Source organism: Canis lupus, chromosome 18 (genome assembly GCF_048164855.1).
Source record: "Canis lupus baileyi chromosome 18, mCanLup2.hap1, whole genome shotgun sequence".
Taxonomy (NCBI): Eukaryota; Metazoa; Chordata; class Mammalia; order Carnivora; family Canidae; genus Canis; species Canis lupus.
In genome coordinates, this window is record NC_132855.1 from 24,140,789 (window position 1) to 24,158,041 (window position 17,253).

The following is a 17,253-nucleotide window of genomic DNA, read 5'->3' on the forward strand; positions in this document are numbered from 1 at the left end:
ACCAATTGAGCCACTAAGGCATCTCTCAATTCTAGCTTTTATTTTTTTTATTTTTTTTAAATTTTTATTTATGATAGTCACAGAGAGAGAGAGAGAGAGAGGCAGAGACACAGGCAGAGGGAGGAGCAGGCTCCATGCACCGGGAGCCCGACGTGGGATTCGATCCTGGGTCTCCAGGATCGCGCCCTGGGCCAAAGGCAGGCGCTAAACCGCTGCACCACCCAGGGATCCCTCTAGCTTTTATATTTGGCTACATTAGCTGCCTCTGTCCCTAAGTAAGCTGCAAGTGTCAGACTCTTCTGTAACAAAATCTTAATGAAAGGGAGAGAGACACAGTATGATCAAGTTTTCTTTTATATCTTCTCTCCTTTCTGCTCCTTCAAGGGCAGATGGCTAGGACTTAAGACAATAGGCAAAAGGGAGGGGCCTGGATGGAAGTGAAGAAGAAATCGAAGTTGTTCATTCCAAAGCCTTACAAATTGGATGGATAACTGCACCTTGATAATCATCCGTTGACAGCATGTAGTTTACTTTGTAGGATTCAGATACAAGGTTATTTTGGATATGAAATTTTCTCAAGGTTTTTTGTTTTGTTTTGTTTTAAATAAAATCAGGGACGCCTGGGTGCCTCAGCGGTTGAGCATCTACCCTTGGCTCAAGGAGGAATCCCAGGGTCCAGGATCAAGTCCCAACCACATCGGGCTCCCTGCAGGGAGCCTGCTTCTCTGCATATGTCTCTGCCTCTCTCTCTCTTTCTCTCACTCTCTGTGTCTCTCATGAATCAATAATTAAAATCTTAATAAAAAAAAAAAGAAAATCATACTGTGAATTTAGTTTATTGAATGAAGGGAGCCATCTCAATTACTTGGTATGATCAACATGATTATTCTGTTTAAAAACAATGCTGAGAAAATAGTCAACTTTTGAGAATATGCTAAATTGTCTCTACATGTCCTGGTTCCTGACAGCCCTTGTGGTGGCTACAGTCCCACCCTGAGAAGCAGCCCTTTAGGGAGTAATGATTATAGCAGCCCCCCCAAAGGGGGATGTGGGCAGTGGCAGGCAGTAGGGAGTTAACACTTTGAATTTTAGAAATTTCTCAGCTCAAAGTGGTGTTTTTAAGCAAGATAATAAAAATGAAGGTTCTTTTCTCTCCAACTCTTATACACAACGGTTATATTGCCACTATAACAAATTGCAGAAACTTGGAAGCTTGAAACAACATAAATCTATTTTCCAGAAGTCAAAATTCTGAAATACCTCTCACTGGGCCCAAATAAAAGTGTCAGTAGTGAAGAATCTGCATTTTTCCTGCATTTTCTGGCTTCTAGAGGCCTCCTCGTATTTCCTGGTTTGTAACACACTTCCATCTTTAAAGCCAGCCAACAGCCAGTACATTCTTTCTCCCATGGAATCATTCTGACACTGATTCTCCTTCCTTCCTCTCTCACTTATAAGGAATCTTATGATTACAATGAACTCACCTGGATGATCCAGATGAATTGCCTTGTCTTGAAGTCAGTTGATTAGCAACCTTAATTCCCCCTGCAATCTTAATTTCCCCTTGCCATATAGCCTATTCACAAATTCCAGGGATGAGGATGTAGACATCTTTAAGGGCCATTATTCTGCTTATCACAGTACAGAAGATGACTTAACAAAAATTCTGTTTATGAAGAAGAGTTTGTGATGAGAGCAGTCATGGGAAATACCTCTCAAAGATTACAAGACTTGTTGAAACAAAGGCTTTGATACTTGGCAGAGCAGAAAAGCAAGAATAAACTAAAGATAAAGGAATCAGTTCAGAGAGAGAGAGAAAGCTCATGTGACTGCCTTGTCCTAATGTGGGCTTTATAACATGTTATAATCAGAGTCATGGTTTTCAGATTCAAGCATTAATAAGTGACTCAGAGACTTCTGTTTTGTGTCTACTTTAGTCTCTCCCCTCTGGGTGCTCTCCACATGAATAAGTAATTAAAAAAACTCCTTTGTTTCCAGGTTTACTAAGTTTTGAAACTATTCACCCACCAAAATATTTTTCCTGGTCTTGCAGGGAAAAAAGAGAAAATGAATCACCAAGGTCAATGCATTCTTTTTCTGGTCACTTCTGAAATCAGCTAGCATCAATGGCTGTTGTATTTTTAGCCTGATTTTCTACCTGAAGGAATCAGATACTAGATTTGGCCAAAGGGATTTTCTTCTTGAGTGCTGGCTGCATTTTTTGTCTTTTCAGAAAGAGAGAGGGGGGCTCTGGAGGGGCAGAGGGAGAGAAAGAGAGAGAAACTCAAGCAGGCTCCACGCCCAGCACAGAGCCTGACACAGGGCTCAATCTCACCACCCTGAGATCATGACCTGAGCCGAAATCAAGAATTGGACTGAGCCACCCCGGTGCCCCATGCAAACAATTTGTGACATGACTCTTCTTCTGGAGTTACTGGCTACATTTGAAATTCAAAAGAGTAGTAGGTATAGAAACATACGCTTATCACACTGTTGAAGTCCTAGTTTCTCTGTATTTTTAGTGTGACAGGAACATGAGACATGGAAGTTTGTTGTGTGAATGCAGAAGCAAAGAGAAGTGTGCTCCTTTCCTTTCCACCTTTGGAGCCCACAGAATACTGGGACAGAGAAGGGAAAAACAGAATGCGTCCATGGAAAAAGAAAGGAAGGAGGGACCAAAATAGAAATCTGAATGGACTGTGGCTTCTAGTTTTATGATTAGGGATTATCTAGAAATATTTCAGAATACTGGAACAAGTGCATTGTGCTCATTCATTAGAGATCAATTGGAAGCCCAAGAAAGAAGCTAGAACAGAAATCAAAAGGGGTTTTAACTGTAGAAGAAAGGCCAGGAAACTGAAGCTAGAACAGCATCTCAGCTCTTTATTCTTACACCTAAATTCAGTTTCTTCTCAATGAAAATTTTAAACTTCAGATAGAATTTAATTCAACAAACACTGGTAGTGGTCTAGTTTTCTTTGTAGCCATTCTCCACATTCGTTGGCATGAATGACAATCTGTGACCTCAAAGGAGCATCTGATCTTATTGAGAAGATATTAACCTAGAACAGGTAATAGTGTGAGACGCTGTGTGAAACTTTTTATTCTGGAAACTTCCAAACATACACAAAAGTAGAGTGGCATAATCAACCTCCATGTACCCATTACTTGCTTCAGTGATCATCAATATATGACCAAGCTTGTTTCATTCAAGCTGCTAGAATCAAATATCTGCTGGATTATTTTAGAACCGATCTGAAATATCCCTGACGTGTTGCATTTAAACTAAGTCGCGTAGATAGAGCTAAAGGAATTCAGAGAAGACTGAGATGTAGAGAAGTCTTTATGGAGAAAGTATGAGCTGACTTAGTCTTAAATGCTGAGTGAAGCTGGATAAGCAGAGCATGGGGATGGTACATTCCAAGTAGGAAGGAATAATATGAATAGAAGAGAGAATATTGAAATGGAATGGCGTACTGATGCCTGCTACAGCATGGACGCACCTTGAAACCCTTCTGCTAAGTGAAAGAAAGTGGACACAGAAAGTTCCATATTGTATGAAATGTCCAGAAGAGGCACATCCAGAGAAAGAGAGCAGGTTGGTGACTGCCAGGGGCTGCAGGCAGGAGAGAATGGGTGGGTGGGGGGTCACTGTTCAGTGGATACCGGGCTTTATGTTGGCATGATGAAAATGGTTGGGATCCAGATAGCGGTGGTGGTTCCCCAACATTGTGAATGTACTAACTGCCTCTAAATTGTTCACTTTAAAATGGTTGATATTATGTTATGTGAATTTCACCTTGATTTTTAAAAATTATGATTCTTTAAAAAATGTGAATGATTAGTTCCTCGAGGCCCTTTACCAGGTATGCCAGGAATGGTGCTAGGAACTGAGGATAAAAAGAAGAAGGAATGTGGTTTCTGGGGCTTGCAGTCCTGTCTGAGGCAACAACCCAGGAAGGAAGTGTGTGCAGGTGCTGAGAAGAGGACCATGTTAGGATGCATAGAGCAAGGGCACAAAAAAAGGGGCTATTCTTTTCCATCCGGGTAGTGCTGTTCCATACAAATATAATGTGAGCCACAAATGTTAATTTAAAATTTATTGGTAGCCATAGTAAAAAAAAATTAATGAATAACAGTTGAAATTACTCTAATACTATGCACTGTTTAAGTCAATATATCTAAAACATCATTTCAGCATGTAACCAATGTAAAATTATTAACAAGATCTTTTACACTCTTTGTGTCCTGTAGTCTTTGAAATCCAATGTTTACTTATAGCACATGTCCCGTAGACCAGTTCCTTGCAGGCACTCGCTGGCTGGTGTAGTGGACAGCAGTGCCATAGAGGGACCAGAGAAGCTTCTCTAGTGGGTGAGGCTTGGCCTGGAGCTTGTGCTGCTCCAGGCAGAGCAAGTTGTGGAAGCCACAGCCCAGAAGGGAGCAGGGGCCAGAGGGGTGCCGCGGTCTGCCAGCCGTGAGGGTGACATGCAGTCAATGGGGAGGGTCCAGCCTGATTTTGATGGAAAGAGAGTGTAATAGGGAGTATGTTTTAATGCACATCTGGTATTTTTTTCTGTGACCGATTTCCCAGGAGAGGAGATAAAGGAGAGGTTGAGTTGTCAGTACACATAATTGATTTAATGACTGTTCCCTGCCCCCAACACCCCGACTGTCAGGCTCCAGCTTCTTTTCAAAGTGGAAATAAATCTTGCAAAACTTAGTTGTAAAACTTGTTCATCTCAACTTAATAATCAGTGTCTTGCTCAAGGTAATGTTTCAGTGTTAGCCAAGAAGGGAATCTCTCAAGGCAAGTGATTTCAGAAGTGTAATTTTAATTTCATTTCAAAATAATTGCAAACACACTGAAGAGTTACAAGAAGAGTACAACTCCTATATGCCCTTTACCCAGATTTACCAATTTCAACATTTTGCCATATGTGTGTGCGAGCTTACAGATACTTGTGTGTAGACATTTATGCAAGAAATTGTTATTATTAGTATTTTTTGTATGAAACAAATTGTAGACATTAAGCTCCTTTACCCTTCTTTTCTTCAGTTGGTATTTCCTAAAAACAATGGCAATCTGTTAACAGTAAGTACAGTCCAATTATCAAAATCAGGAAATCTAACGTATACCATCTAATGCCTAGTTTATTTTCAAATCTTCCTTGTTATTCCAATAACATTCTTTACAGCAATTCCCCTCCCCCATCCCCCATTCAGGATCCAAACCAAGATCTTGCCTTGTATTTAGTTGTCACACTCTTTAGTCTCATTTAAACTAGAACATCCCCTCAGGCCACTTTATCTTTCACATCGTTAATATTTGTGAAGATTATTGGCCAATTTTTTATGGAGCGCCCCTCACTTTGGAGTTGCCTGATGCTTCCTCATGCTTAGGTTAAGGTAGTACATTTTGAGCAAAAATACCACCTAAGTAATCGTCCTCCCTTTTCAGTGCATGTCATCTTCCAGTATGATTTAAGCAGAAATACATGCAATCTCTTAGCACAGGGCAAGGCATGGGGTAGGCTCTGGAACATTGTTGAGGTTTGGAGGCCTTATGTCAGTGAGAGAGGCTAGTCCAATTGTTACATGAAATTTATAAAACAAAGTTTCATTTGCATAAAAAGCAGCACACTTGTTCTGATTTTAGTATATATGAGGAAATGCCCAACGTGTTTAGAATGTGACATCATTGAAAATAATATTTATATAGATGTAAGGGGACATAGCTCACATACACAAGAGCCGTCTCTTCCTTGTTTTAGCAGATCAGTTTTTCTAAAAGGCTACATTCCAGAAGTTTCCCAGCTCACCCTGTTTACCTTCAGCATTCTCTTAGTTCATTAGGTTTGGACAATAACACCCTCACATATCTACTCACCATTCATTCATTCATTCATTCATTCATTCATTTAGTACAAGGTAGTGAGTGGGGTGACTAGAAGGAGAGGGAAAGAGAATCTTAGCCAGGCTCCATGCCTAGCACAGAGCCTCATGTGGGGCTTAACCTCAGGACCCTGAGATCATGACCTGAACCAAAATCAAGAGTCAGATGCCTAACTGAATGAGCCACCTAGGTCCCCCTCTTTCTTTTATTAATTGTGTGAATTGTAAAGCTCTTTTAGCTTTGTTGCTAAATGGTATATATTCATTCATCCTTTATAAAATGAAAGAGGGTTTTTGCTCAATACCTCTAACTAAATATGGAAATACAAAAGTAACATGGCTCAGCGCAGACTGCCCAGCTGTATAAAATAAAACAGGATGGTGTTCCTGAGACCTCTGAGCAGAGTCAGATTTAAGGCCCAGCACCACCGCAGCCTCATCCTCGCTTCTCCCAGAATCCATGGATCCCAGCTGGGAGATGGGGTAAGCCTGGAAAACCAATGCCAGCTCTCTCAGCTCCCTTTCTTCTCACCCATTCACCACGGAATGCAAATTCTTTTTTTTTTCCGGAATGCAATTTGATTACGATTTTGAGTGTGTGCATGCGTGTAGGTCGAGGGGGCTGATAATAATGGGTCATGAAAAGCGCAATGTTTGAAGCAGAAAGGACCTCCACAGCTGAATTGAATTTCTGGGAGAAGTTTGGATAGACCAGCTTCCTTGCAGTCACCAATGCTTTACAGTTTAAAAAGTTTAAACATGTCTTGTTGTTCTTTTGACCAACTCCTCACTACTTTCTGACATTAGGAACCATCTACAAAGTCAGGGCTATGCACCCGGCTGGTCAAGGCAGCTGCTTTTGTGAAACAAAGTGTTTTATTTGCCATGTATGAGTTTGTAATGTCTCATCACACCCCTATTTCCTCCTAGTTTCTGTGAGGACTGTGTGGATTGACTTATTTATGCCTTATGGCTCTAAGGCAGGTGGGGCTGCCAGAGCAGGACAGGGAGAGAGAGTGGGGACAGATCCCACTGAAGTCACAGGCTGAACAGGATTTGGGAAACAGTGATACAGAGCAAGCAGTGCAACCAAAAGTTTCCCAAATATAAAACCCGCCGTATCATAACTCTCTCTATATGGAGTTGGCGTCTCAGGATTTCTTTTCTTTTTTTTTTTTCAAAGATTTTATGAGAGGCATAGAGAGAGAGAGGCAGAGACATAGGTAGAGGGAGGAGAAGCAGGCTCCATGCAGGAGCCCGATGTGGGGGACTCGATCAGGGACCCCGGGATCAGGTCCTGAGCCCAAGGCAGACACCCAACCGCTGAGCCACCCAGGCGTCGCGGCATCTCAGGATTTCTATCTCTAAAAGTTGTATTTCCTTCCCTGTTAGTCCTTGACAGTGCCCTCATTTGCACCTCTGCTGAATGGAGTGCGCAGAAGCGCATAAACAGCACGTGTGGCCCCGGAGTCTGGAGAATCAAAGGAGCCACCTGTCGCGGCACGCTCGCCTGCCCACGGCTCTGACTCACCAGGCCCCCAGTCACAGGCTGGGCCCCGCTCCTGTCTCCTCCACGCCTGTGTGTTCACGTTCAGGTCTTTCTTTTCTACATGCAGCAGTGAACTTTCCTTGTAAGTCATTACTTACATTTGCACATTATGGTTCTGTTTGATTGCTGTTTAACCAAGAGATGACTCCAGTAATTCTGATGAGCCAGTCATTGGGAATATGAGCACAAGGGGGTCTGTGGGACACTTTTCAACCCACGAGGGTACAGCGGCAGAAGGCTCCTGACTGCGAAACATTACATTTTATTAGAAAACGCCAGGCAGAGGGGTTCCTGGATGGTGCAGTCAGTTGGGCATCTGACTCTTGTTTTTTGTTTTTTAAGATTAAAAAAAAAATTTATTCAGAGAGAGAGGCAGAGTCACAGGCAGAGGGAGAAACAGGTTCCATTCAGGGAGCCCGAAGTGGGACTTGATCCCGGGTCTCCAGGATCACACCCTGGGCTGAAGGCAGGCGCCAAACTGCTGTGCCACCCGGGCTGCCCCTGATTCTTGGTTTTGGCTCAGGTCCTATTGCAGGGTTGTGAGATCCAACTTTGTGCAGGCAGGGGCACAGCGCAGAGTCTGCTTGGGGTTCTCTCCCTCTCCCTCTGCCCCTTCCCACCCTGTCTCTCAAATAAATACATCTCAAAAAAAAAAAAAAAAAAAAGAAAGAAAGAAAAGAAAAAAAAAATAAGGCCAGCTTGAGCTTGTAAAAGCTACTCAGTTGATTCTGGTGCTTCTATGGTTTGAAAACCATCTAAAACTATTTGGGAAAGCTACACTCTTTTTAAAATGAGTTACAGTCTTAGGAAAGATTGGAATTAAGCTACTGCTTGGTTCTCCACACAACAAATCCTTCAAATTTCTGGGTTGCCTTTCTAAGGTGAAAACTCAACCTCACCATTGGCCTGGGGGTAGACACTATTTATTGCCTATCCTAAAGGCATTCTCCTATTCCTGGCTCCCTGATGCTGTTTGAGTTCTGCGGGGGCAGGAGGGGGGTGGAGGGGAGGGGATCGCTACTTCTCCAGGACCAGGAAGTCTGGCCTCTGGTCCAGCATGTGATCCACTTCTGGCTCAAGCCATGAGAGGAGGGCTGCTGGGGAGCCTCAAGGAATATTTTCCTTTCCTATTAAGTGGAGGGCATACTAGGTCAAGTTCGTTGTTTAAAGACACTGAAATTTGTATTTTGTGTATTGTTCAAGTGTCACAGAATATTCTTTTTTCCCTCAACCATTTAAAGATGTAAAAACCTGGGGATCCCTGGGTGGCTCAGCGGTTTAGCGCCTGCCTTTGGCCCGGAGTGCGATCCTGGAGTCCCGGGATCGAGTCCTGCGTCGGGCTCCCGGCATGGAGCCTGCTTCTCCCTCCTCCTGTGTCTCTGCCTCTCTCTCTCTCTCTTTCTGTGTCTATCATAAATAAATAAATAAATCTTTAAAAAATAAATAAAAATAAAAAGTAAAGATGTAAAAACCTTTCTGTACTTAACAAGAAGACAGGCTGGATTTAGCCCATGATTACTGACCCCTGTGCTGCGCAAAAGGGGCACCTACAAGAAAGAAATCTTTTTGATTTACAGGAAGGAAAAACTGAAAGTAGGGAAACGACAGGCTTTAAAGTTGTGTTGTTCTACTTTTTTCCTTATGCAGAAGAAAACCTCTGGGCAGTTGTGAAGGGCTAAGAGATAGGAGAGGACTGGAAACCAATGTGAACAGAAGAAATGTTCAAGGACTATTATGTTTTGTTTTTGTTTTTTTTTAATTCAGGAGAGACAGAGAGAGAGGCAGAGACATAGGTAGAGGGAGAAGCAGGACTATGGAGGACTCGATCCCAAGACTCTGAGATCATGACCTGAGCCAAAGCCACACACTCAACTGCTGAGCCACCAGGTGCCCCAGGACTTTTATGTTTTTGAGGTATGGCTGAAGCAGCTCTCCCTCCCTGCCAACCCAGGCCACTGAGATATCTACCCACATTTTCTTTTATGAATCCCATTGTTTCAGCTTTTGGATTTAGGTCTTGAATCGAGCTCCAGTTCACTTTGTATGCAGTGTTAGGTGGTGATTCCATTTTATTTTTATCTATGTAGTAGCAAGATTTCCCAAGATCATCTTCTTTTTACCCCAATTTGTTGTGGAGGATGGTTGGGGGCAACCTGGCTGTCTGTCACCCAGGGTGGAGGGTTGTCAGATGTCAGGATATGCACCCAGCAGCACGGAGAAGAGAAGCCTTGAAGTCCTCATAGGATCTTAAGACCAGAGGGACAAGGTACAGGCAACACTTATGTAACCAAAGGACACGTGCATTCACCAGCACACCCCCTTTACCAAACATCGGGAAACTGGGAGTCACTTTAAACATAGAACAGTGTGTCGGGGGGGATATGGTAGTGAGGAAAGTAAGACAAGACATAAATAAATCAAGCAAGGGAATGAACATGTAGAGATTAGCCATATACCTCAAACAGAGGAATAAAATTAACTCTCTTTATATGGGTCAATATATTTTTAAAAAGTACTCAGCATCTTGGGGCACCTGGGTGGTTCAGTTGGTCAAGCTCCTGCCTTCAGCTCAGGTCATGATCTTTGGGTCCTGGGATTGAGCTCCACCTTGGGCTCCCTGCTCAGTGGGAAGCCTGCTTCTCCCTCTATCCCTCCCTCCTGCTCGTGCTCTCTCTCTCTCTCTCAAATTCCTAAAAAAACTCTTAAAAAAAAAAAAAAAGTAATGAGCATCTTGAAAAACCAGCTCTAGTTCATGTTGTGACCTGGGATTTCCTGATCATGCCTGCCTTCCAGTGGAAGTTTGCTAGTTTACCATGCCACCTCAAGGCAGCTTCCTCCTAGGGGGAGCAGCAGACCACTTGAATGAAACAACACCAGAGGTTTTCATGAGACACAGATAGGTGTTAGGAAGCAAGAGTGTGAAGTAGGACTGGGGCAGCGTTGCGGGAGGACCACTCTGGTAGGGGTGTGAAGCCGGATCAGAGAGAGGGAACATTCATTTACCCAAGATGTTAGTGACAGCAATGACAATGCTGGTTGCTTTTCACTTGCTAGACCTGTAATCTGTTTTACATCCTCATAGCAACCTGCCTGAGGTAGGCTTTTGTTTTTTTGTTTTTTAAATTTTTTTAGAGAGGGGAGGGGAGAGGGGTGGAGGGAGAGAAGGAGAGAGAAAGAGGGGGCATCTCAAGCGACTCCCTCCTGAGTGGAGCCTGACACAGGGCTCCATCTCATGCCCTGAGATCATGACCTGAGTTGAAACCAAGAGTTGGAGGTTTAACCAACTGATCCACCCAGGCGCCCCTGGCGTAGATTCTTTCTTTCTTTCTTTCTTTCTTTCTTTCTTTCTTTCTTTCTTTCTTTCTTTCTTTCTTTCTTTCTTTCTTTCATTTATTTATTCATGAGAGACACAGAGAGAGAGAGAGGCAGAGACACAGGCAGAGGGAGAAGCAGGTTCCATGCAGGGAGCCTGATGCGGGACTCGATCCCAGGACTGGATCACGCCCTGGGTTAAAGGAAGACGTTCAACCACTGAGCCACCCAGGCATCCCCGGGGTAGGTAATTTAATTGTTCTGATTTTTCAGAAGAGAAGGCCAGGGCACAGAGAGGTGAAGTAATGTGTCCAAAGTCACACAGCTAGTAAGTACTGGAACTGGAATTTGAACCTCTGCAGTCTGGTTCTAAAATCCGCCCCTGAATCCTCTCCCTGCACTGAGGGTTTCACTCTATCACCTGCATTACTTATACCATTAGTGGTTTAATTATAAAAGGCTTAACTTCTTGAAAATATGGAGGCATTCAGTATTACACGGACAATACACAATTTTTTCTGCTTTAAATTTTTTTCAAAAAGACTTGCTCCATGGTTTTATTTTTCAATAAATTAATATACTACTAATTTTAAGTAAAAAAATATAGAGGGCTGTGTTCTTCACTGGTGCCACATATATACTATAGCGTGAATATTGAGAATGACAATGGGGAGAGGAGTCCAGTTTGATGGAGTTATAAATATGACAAGTTAACAAGTTAGCTGGAGCTTTTAATCTCGAATTGTATCATTTGTAACTCAGTCCGTGGAAAAGACCTGGCATGTCTTCATTAGTCTTGAAAATAAATGATTGCATTTTACACAACCAAACAGATAAAAATACTGTCAGTGAACAGAATAAAATGAGGAGAAAAGAAAACGATTAGAATAATGCCAGCGAGCTGTATACAAGGGAAAGTTAAAGATTCTTGTATTCAGGGCTCTCCAGCGTTAAATTGATCTTTCAGGCCAATGCTTTGGAGTGTGTTCAAACCAGGAAAAAAGAGCGACATTCTTCATTAGCTGGAGATAACAAGAGGCATTTTCAGTGAGATTTAATGCTGGGTAGAGACTGCAGCAAGCATGGAAATATTTGAGAGTCTGAACTCATTGAACTGATTTGTGCTGTTTACTGATGTTCAAAAATAAAAAGACCCCATTGATTCAAGTTCTCTGCCCCTGAATCCTTTCATCAAGTGTGCAAGGAATTGGCATGACACTCAAGGCCAGAAAGAGTGACACCATGAGAAAGAGACGCGTAAAGGAAGTGGACTTTTCTGGCAGGAACACCTCTGAGCCTGTGAAAGGGAACAGTGAGCGTCTGTGGGGCCAGGCCAGGGGCCACAGCTGTCAGATGGGGCCCGAGTGGAACACGTGGCTTCTGCAGAAGGAATTGGGTTTCTGAGAAAGAATGAAGGCCCTGGCTGAGGTGGCGGAGGAGAGCTCAGAATGGTGAAAAAGACAGCTGGGCTTGGCACCAGGAGAGCACACCAGCCTCCTGAAAGGCGTCCCTGCTGCGAATGAGGGCCATTGTTTCGGGACACGTCAGCCCCAGGGCCTCAAGCAGACCTGCTGCAGGGAGGTGCCTGTCCCTCTGGGTCAGCTCACACCAGACTCAGTGACACACAGGGCTGCAGTTTAAAGGCTTGGTCCAACTTCTAAGAGGAGAGAATTATGAAAATGTTCTTTAATAGGTACATCCTTCAGAAAGACAGCAGGCCAAAGGGGGACCCCCTCATAAGGGAGACAAATTAAAGGGACAAGAAGGAAGCGATATGAAGGAGGAGGAGGAGGGGGAGAGGAAGGGAAAGAGGATTTAAGACTGAACTCTTCCTCTCTAAGCACACATATCTATATGCACATATATTTATATTTTATTATGAAAAATTTCAGAAATACATAAAAACAGAATAGCACAATGATTCCCTGTATATCCATCACCTGGGTCTTATACCAACAAGATTATGCCCTATTTTCTTCATCTATTTTTCATTTATTCATTTCTTCACTATTATTTTTTAAAGATTTTACTTTTTTATTTGGGAGAGAAAGAGAGAGTGTGCAAGTAACAGGGGAGGGAGAGAGAGAGAGAGAGAGAGAGCACCTCAAGCAGACTTCCTGTTGAGCATGGAGCCTGAGGTGGGGCTCCATCTCAGGACCCTGAGATCATGACCTGAGCCGAAATCAAGAGTTGGACACTTAACCAATTGAGTCACCCAGGTGCCCCTCTTTATTATTATTTTAAAACAGATCACAGACAATTCCTGAATACCTCAATATGCATCACTAAAAGAAAAAAAAAAAGAACAGTTTTTTGTAATTCCCAATTGCAATAGTTATAGTAATTCCTTACTATCGCTTTATACTGAGTCCATTGTATTAGTTATCTGTTGTTGCGTAACAAATTGCCACAGACTAGTGGCTTAAAACAGGGCAAACTCATCGTCATCCAATTTTGATGGGTCAGGAGTCTAAGGCTTACCTGAGCCCTTTGCTCTGGGTCACACAGACCTCGATTAAGGTGTCAGCTGGACTGCATTCCTTTCTGGACCCCAGGGTCTTCTTCCAAGCTTGTGTGGTCGTTAGCAGAACTCAGTCCTTTGTGGTACTAGGACTGAGGTTCCAGGCTTGCTGGCCAGCTGCTATTCCAGTTCTCTGCTGCTCTTTGTAGCACAGCTCCTGGAAAGCATGTCCCTATTCACAGCATCCACCACTTTCCTCTCATTCCCTTCTGAAACCATTTCAATCAGGGTTTTTACCTCACCATATGTTGGAACAGCTCTTATCAAGGTCACCATGACCTCCATGTTGTCAAATCCGATGGTCCATTCTGAGTTTTCATCTTATTTTACCCAACAGCATCATCAAACGCAACTGATCCCCTTCTTCCTCTGTGTACCATGTTTTCTTGGAGTCCAGGACCCCACCGTAGCTGTCACAGTGCTCCAATCCTCTACCTGCATGCACTCCTTAGGTGAGCCCATCTACTCCCATGGCTTTAAAGGCCTGCTGCATGCTGATGTCTCCAAATGATCTCCAGCCTGGTCCTTTTTGCTAAACTTCAGATACATAAATAACAATAGTAATAATAATGAGAACAGCAACAACAAAAATGAATAAAATACAGTGTATTGTACATTTGCATTTGTTATATTACTAGTTAAAACAATTATTATTCTATAGAAAATGCAAACACATATACAGTGCTTATTTTGTGATAGGTACTGTTTTAAACATTTTATAAACGTTAACTCCTGTATTGTGTTCTTGTCAGTTTCTCCCATTTTTCATGAGAATATTCATCGTGCCCAGGGCTGTCTTCGTAGGTGTGTGACTTGTGCAGTCCCACAGGACTCCATCCTTACAAGGGCACTGTGGTTGCTTTATTGCTCTGCTGTTGCCATCTTGAAAGTCTTAATTTTTGAACAAGGGGTTTTGCGTTTTCACTTTGCACTTGGCCCACAGATTATATAGCTGGTCCTGATCCTGCCTCCAGCCAGGGCCTTAGAGCACATAGCAGGCTGTGTCAGAGAGGGCTTCCTTGAACTCATTGACACTGACGAGTTTGCCGAGCTGGCTTAGAGAGAATGGCTTTGGAGTTACAGTCAGACCACCCCGCTAGCCCTCCAAAGCCCGCCTGAGACGTGTTCTCACAGAGCATAGTCTTGGTTCCCTGTAACATCGATTACCAACACTTGCTTTGGCCTGAGGCCCTCTCCTCTGCTTCAGCATGCTGTACAAAACAGTCCTGTGAAGCCACTATAGGGCATCCCAGAGAAATTATTGAGGACCCTGTTGACCGCATCACACATACACCAGAAACTTCTTTTTGGTGTCAGCACATGGGATGGTTAGCTTTCTCCTGAGCAGTGGTTTGTGTTCTATTTTTAGAAGAAAATGGTAGGGTCACCACGGACCACACACATCATTGTTCCCTTCGTTGTCTTGCTGTGAGAAAGCTGAGCCAATTCGGCTACCACTGCTCTACATTATTTTGGTGACAGTCCTCATTCTTGGCTCCACTTTATCCTTACTGCCTGCTTTCCTTGGGCCCATTTTCCTCACCTGTTGAAGTTTTATCTTATTGTATGTATTTTTATAAGTCATTTCATATCCTTTCTAGAAAAAAGTTATAACTCAATAAATTAAATGACAAGTGTTACAATAAATCAAATCCTATAAGATCAAGTGCCCTCTTCTCATAAAATTCCTTTAAGATAAAAATATTTTTCAGGACCTACTCATCTAAGCAGTATCATTCACAAGAACATTCTGGCACAACAGTGACCCAGGCAGTCCTATGGAGTCATGGGATTTGCTTTGCAAGGGCCTGAGCCTGGCATTGAAAGGCTGCCAGGCCAACAAGCCCGTGACACTGAGTCAGCTGTTCAGGGCTCCTGGGGAGAGGATCACTACCACCCTCTTCCTCTTTCTCAAAAATAAATCAAATCCAAGTCAATTCACTGGCCACAGAATCAGATAAGTGCCTGACAGCCCTCTCTGATCCACAAATGTAGCACATTTAGTGCAGCAGGTGGGTTCTGCTTTATGGCACCAGCTATGAAAGAGGGGGGGTGCACAGAAAGCCAGCCCCTGGGCTACCCTGCTCTGCCTATAGCAGCTTATTTAGAATATCGCTGGAAGAAGTATGGACAAGGGTCAGGCTCACATTATTGGACTCTGACAAAGCACCATTCTCATACTACCTTTGTGGTTTTTCTCATATCTATGCACTTTTTATTATGGTTTTTACTTAATATTTATCTTTGAATCTACATCCATACTTTAATCCTCTCCTTACCCTGAATATAGGAGTCTGATATACTAATTATTTTTTTCAATCTCTAGAAAAGTAATGTACTGTAATCTATCGTAAAATAAATATTGAAAACTTGCTGAAATAAAACAAATGTGTTCATGAACCTTCTAAAGTCTTCTTATTACTTCTAGTGGTAGGTGTACCATACCCTGGGACACACTGAAAGAGAAACTAGATTCGGGGTTTCATATGGCTGCCCAGAACAGTGTTGGCTATGGTGGAATTTGGGAGGAGCAGAGAACCTGTGCTGTAAGTGCCATACGTACATACACACATTATTATAGATTGAAAAAAATTCAGGTTTTGAGAAACCAAAATAATCATAAGTTAGGATCTATAACTCGTACACCTTTCCTGCTTCTGTTTCAAGGCTTCTTTGGGTAAAACTGTCTTTAAAACAAATATATTGGAGCATCTGGTTGACTCAGTTGGTTAAGTGTCTGCTTTCGGCTCAGGTCATGATCCCAGGGTCCTGGGATCGAGCCCCACATGGGGCTCCCTGCTGAGGGGAAGTCTGCTTCTCCCTCTCTTCTGTTGCTCTCCCTGTTTATGCTCTCTCTCTCTGACAAATAAATAAATCAAATCTTTAAAAAAATAAAACAAAGGGATGCCTGGGTGGCTCAGCAATTGAGTGTCTGTTCTTGGCTCAGGGCATGATTCTGGAGTCCCGGGATCAAGTCCCACATCGGGCTCCCTGCTTGGAGCCTGCTTCTCCCTCTGCCTGTGTCTCTGCCTCTCTCTCTCTCTCTCTCTCTGTATCTCTCATGAATAAATAAATAAAATCTTAAAAAAATATATGTTTACTAATGCCAATAGAGCAGCATTTGTAGGGCCCTTTAGAAACAATGCTGGCAGTTATAAAAAGTTCTATGTTGTATGAGTTGCACTTGTTCATTCAGTTTACCAAGCACCAGTAAAAGAACGTTTAGTTATAAAATACAGGCAAATGTGGCCAGCAGGAAGACTGTATTCTAGAGTGGTCTGGGGCTTCCTCTGGGAGCCCCCATGGAGCTGAGCATGCTGGGAAAAGGATGAGGATCTCATCAGGGAGAGGTTGGAAGGAGACTATTTTAGGGCTGTTTTCACTCCATGCTGGGCATGGGTGGGGGGAAAGGAGGTGAAAGAGAACCTCTGTTTTAAGGGTTAGCAAATAGTTGGAAAAATTAATTTTCTGCAAGGTCAAGGAAGAGAAAGTTTATTTGTGAGCAACAAAACAAGGATGGGAAGTGTAACTGGGTCTTAACTGGAGACCTGGTCAATGGGAGAGCTGGGTACTAAAACTTCAAAACTGAGGCTAGCCCAGAGAGGTTTGTGAAGTGACTATCTTTTTTAAAATCAGGCATCAGAAGCAGAAAGGACACATGACATACTTCTGAGAGATGCTGCATTCATTTAGCCAGAAGTGCTGATTCATGGCTTCAAGGTGGTAGGTTGGCAGGATAAGGGCATTCTGGGGCAGGCAGGGCCATTCCCTACAAAGCCAGGGGACCAAGACAATCGCTGAGAAGTCAGGTATTTGTCTGGGGGTAAGGTCACCTCTTTGGGGATGGATGTTGGAGGGTCGTGGTAGTGGCTCTTTCTTTGGCTTGGGTCATAGTAGCCCTTAGACAATGACAAAAGAAGAGAAATGGGAAATTTCAAGGCTTTTACAAGTTCTTTTGAACTGTTATGGTAGGAGT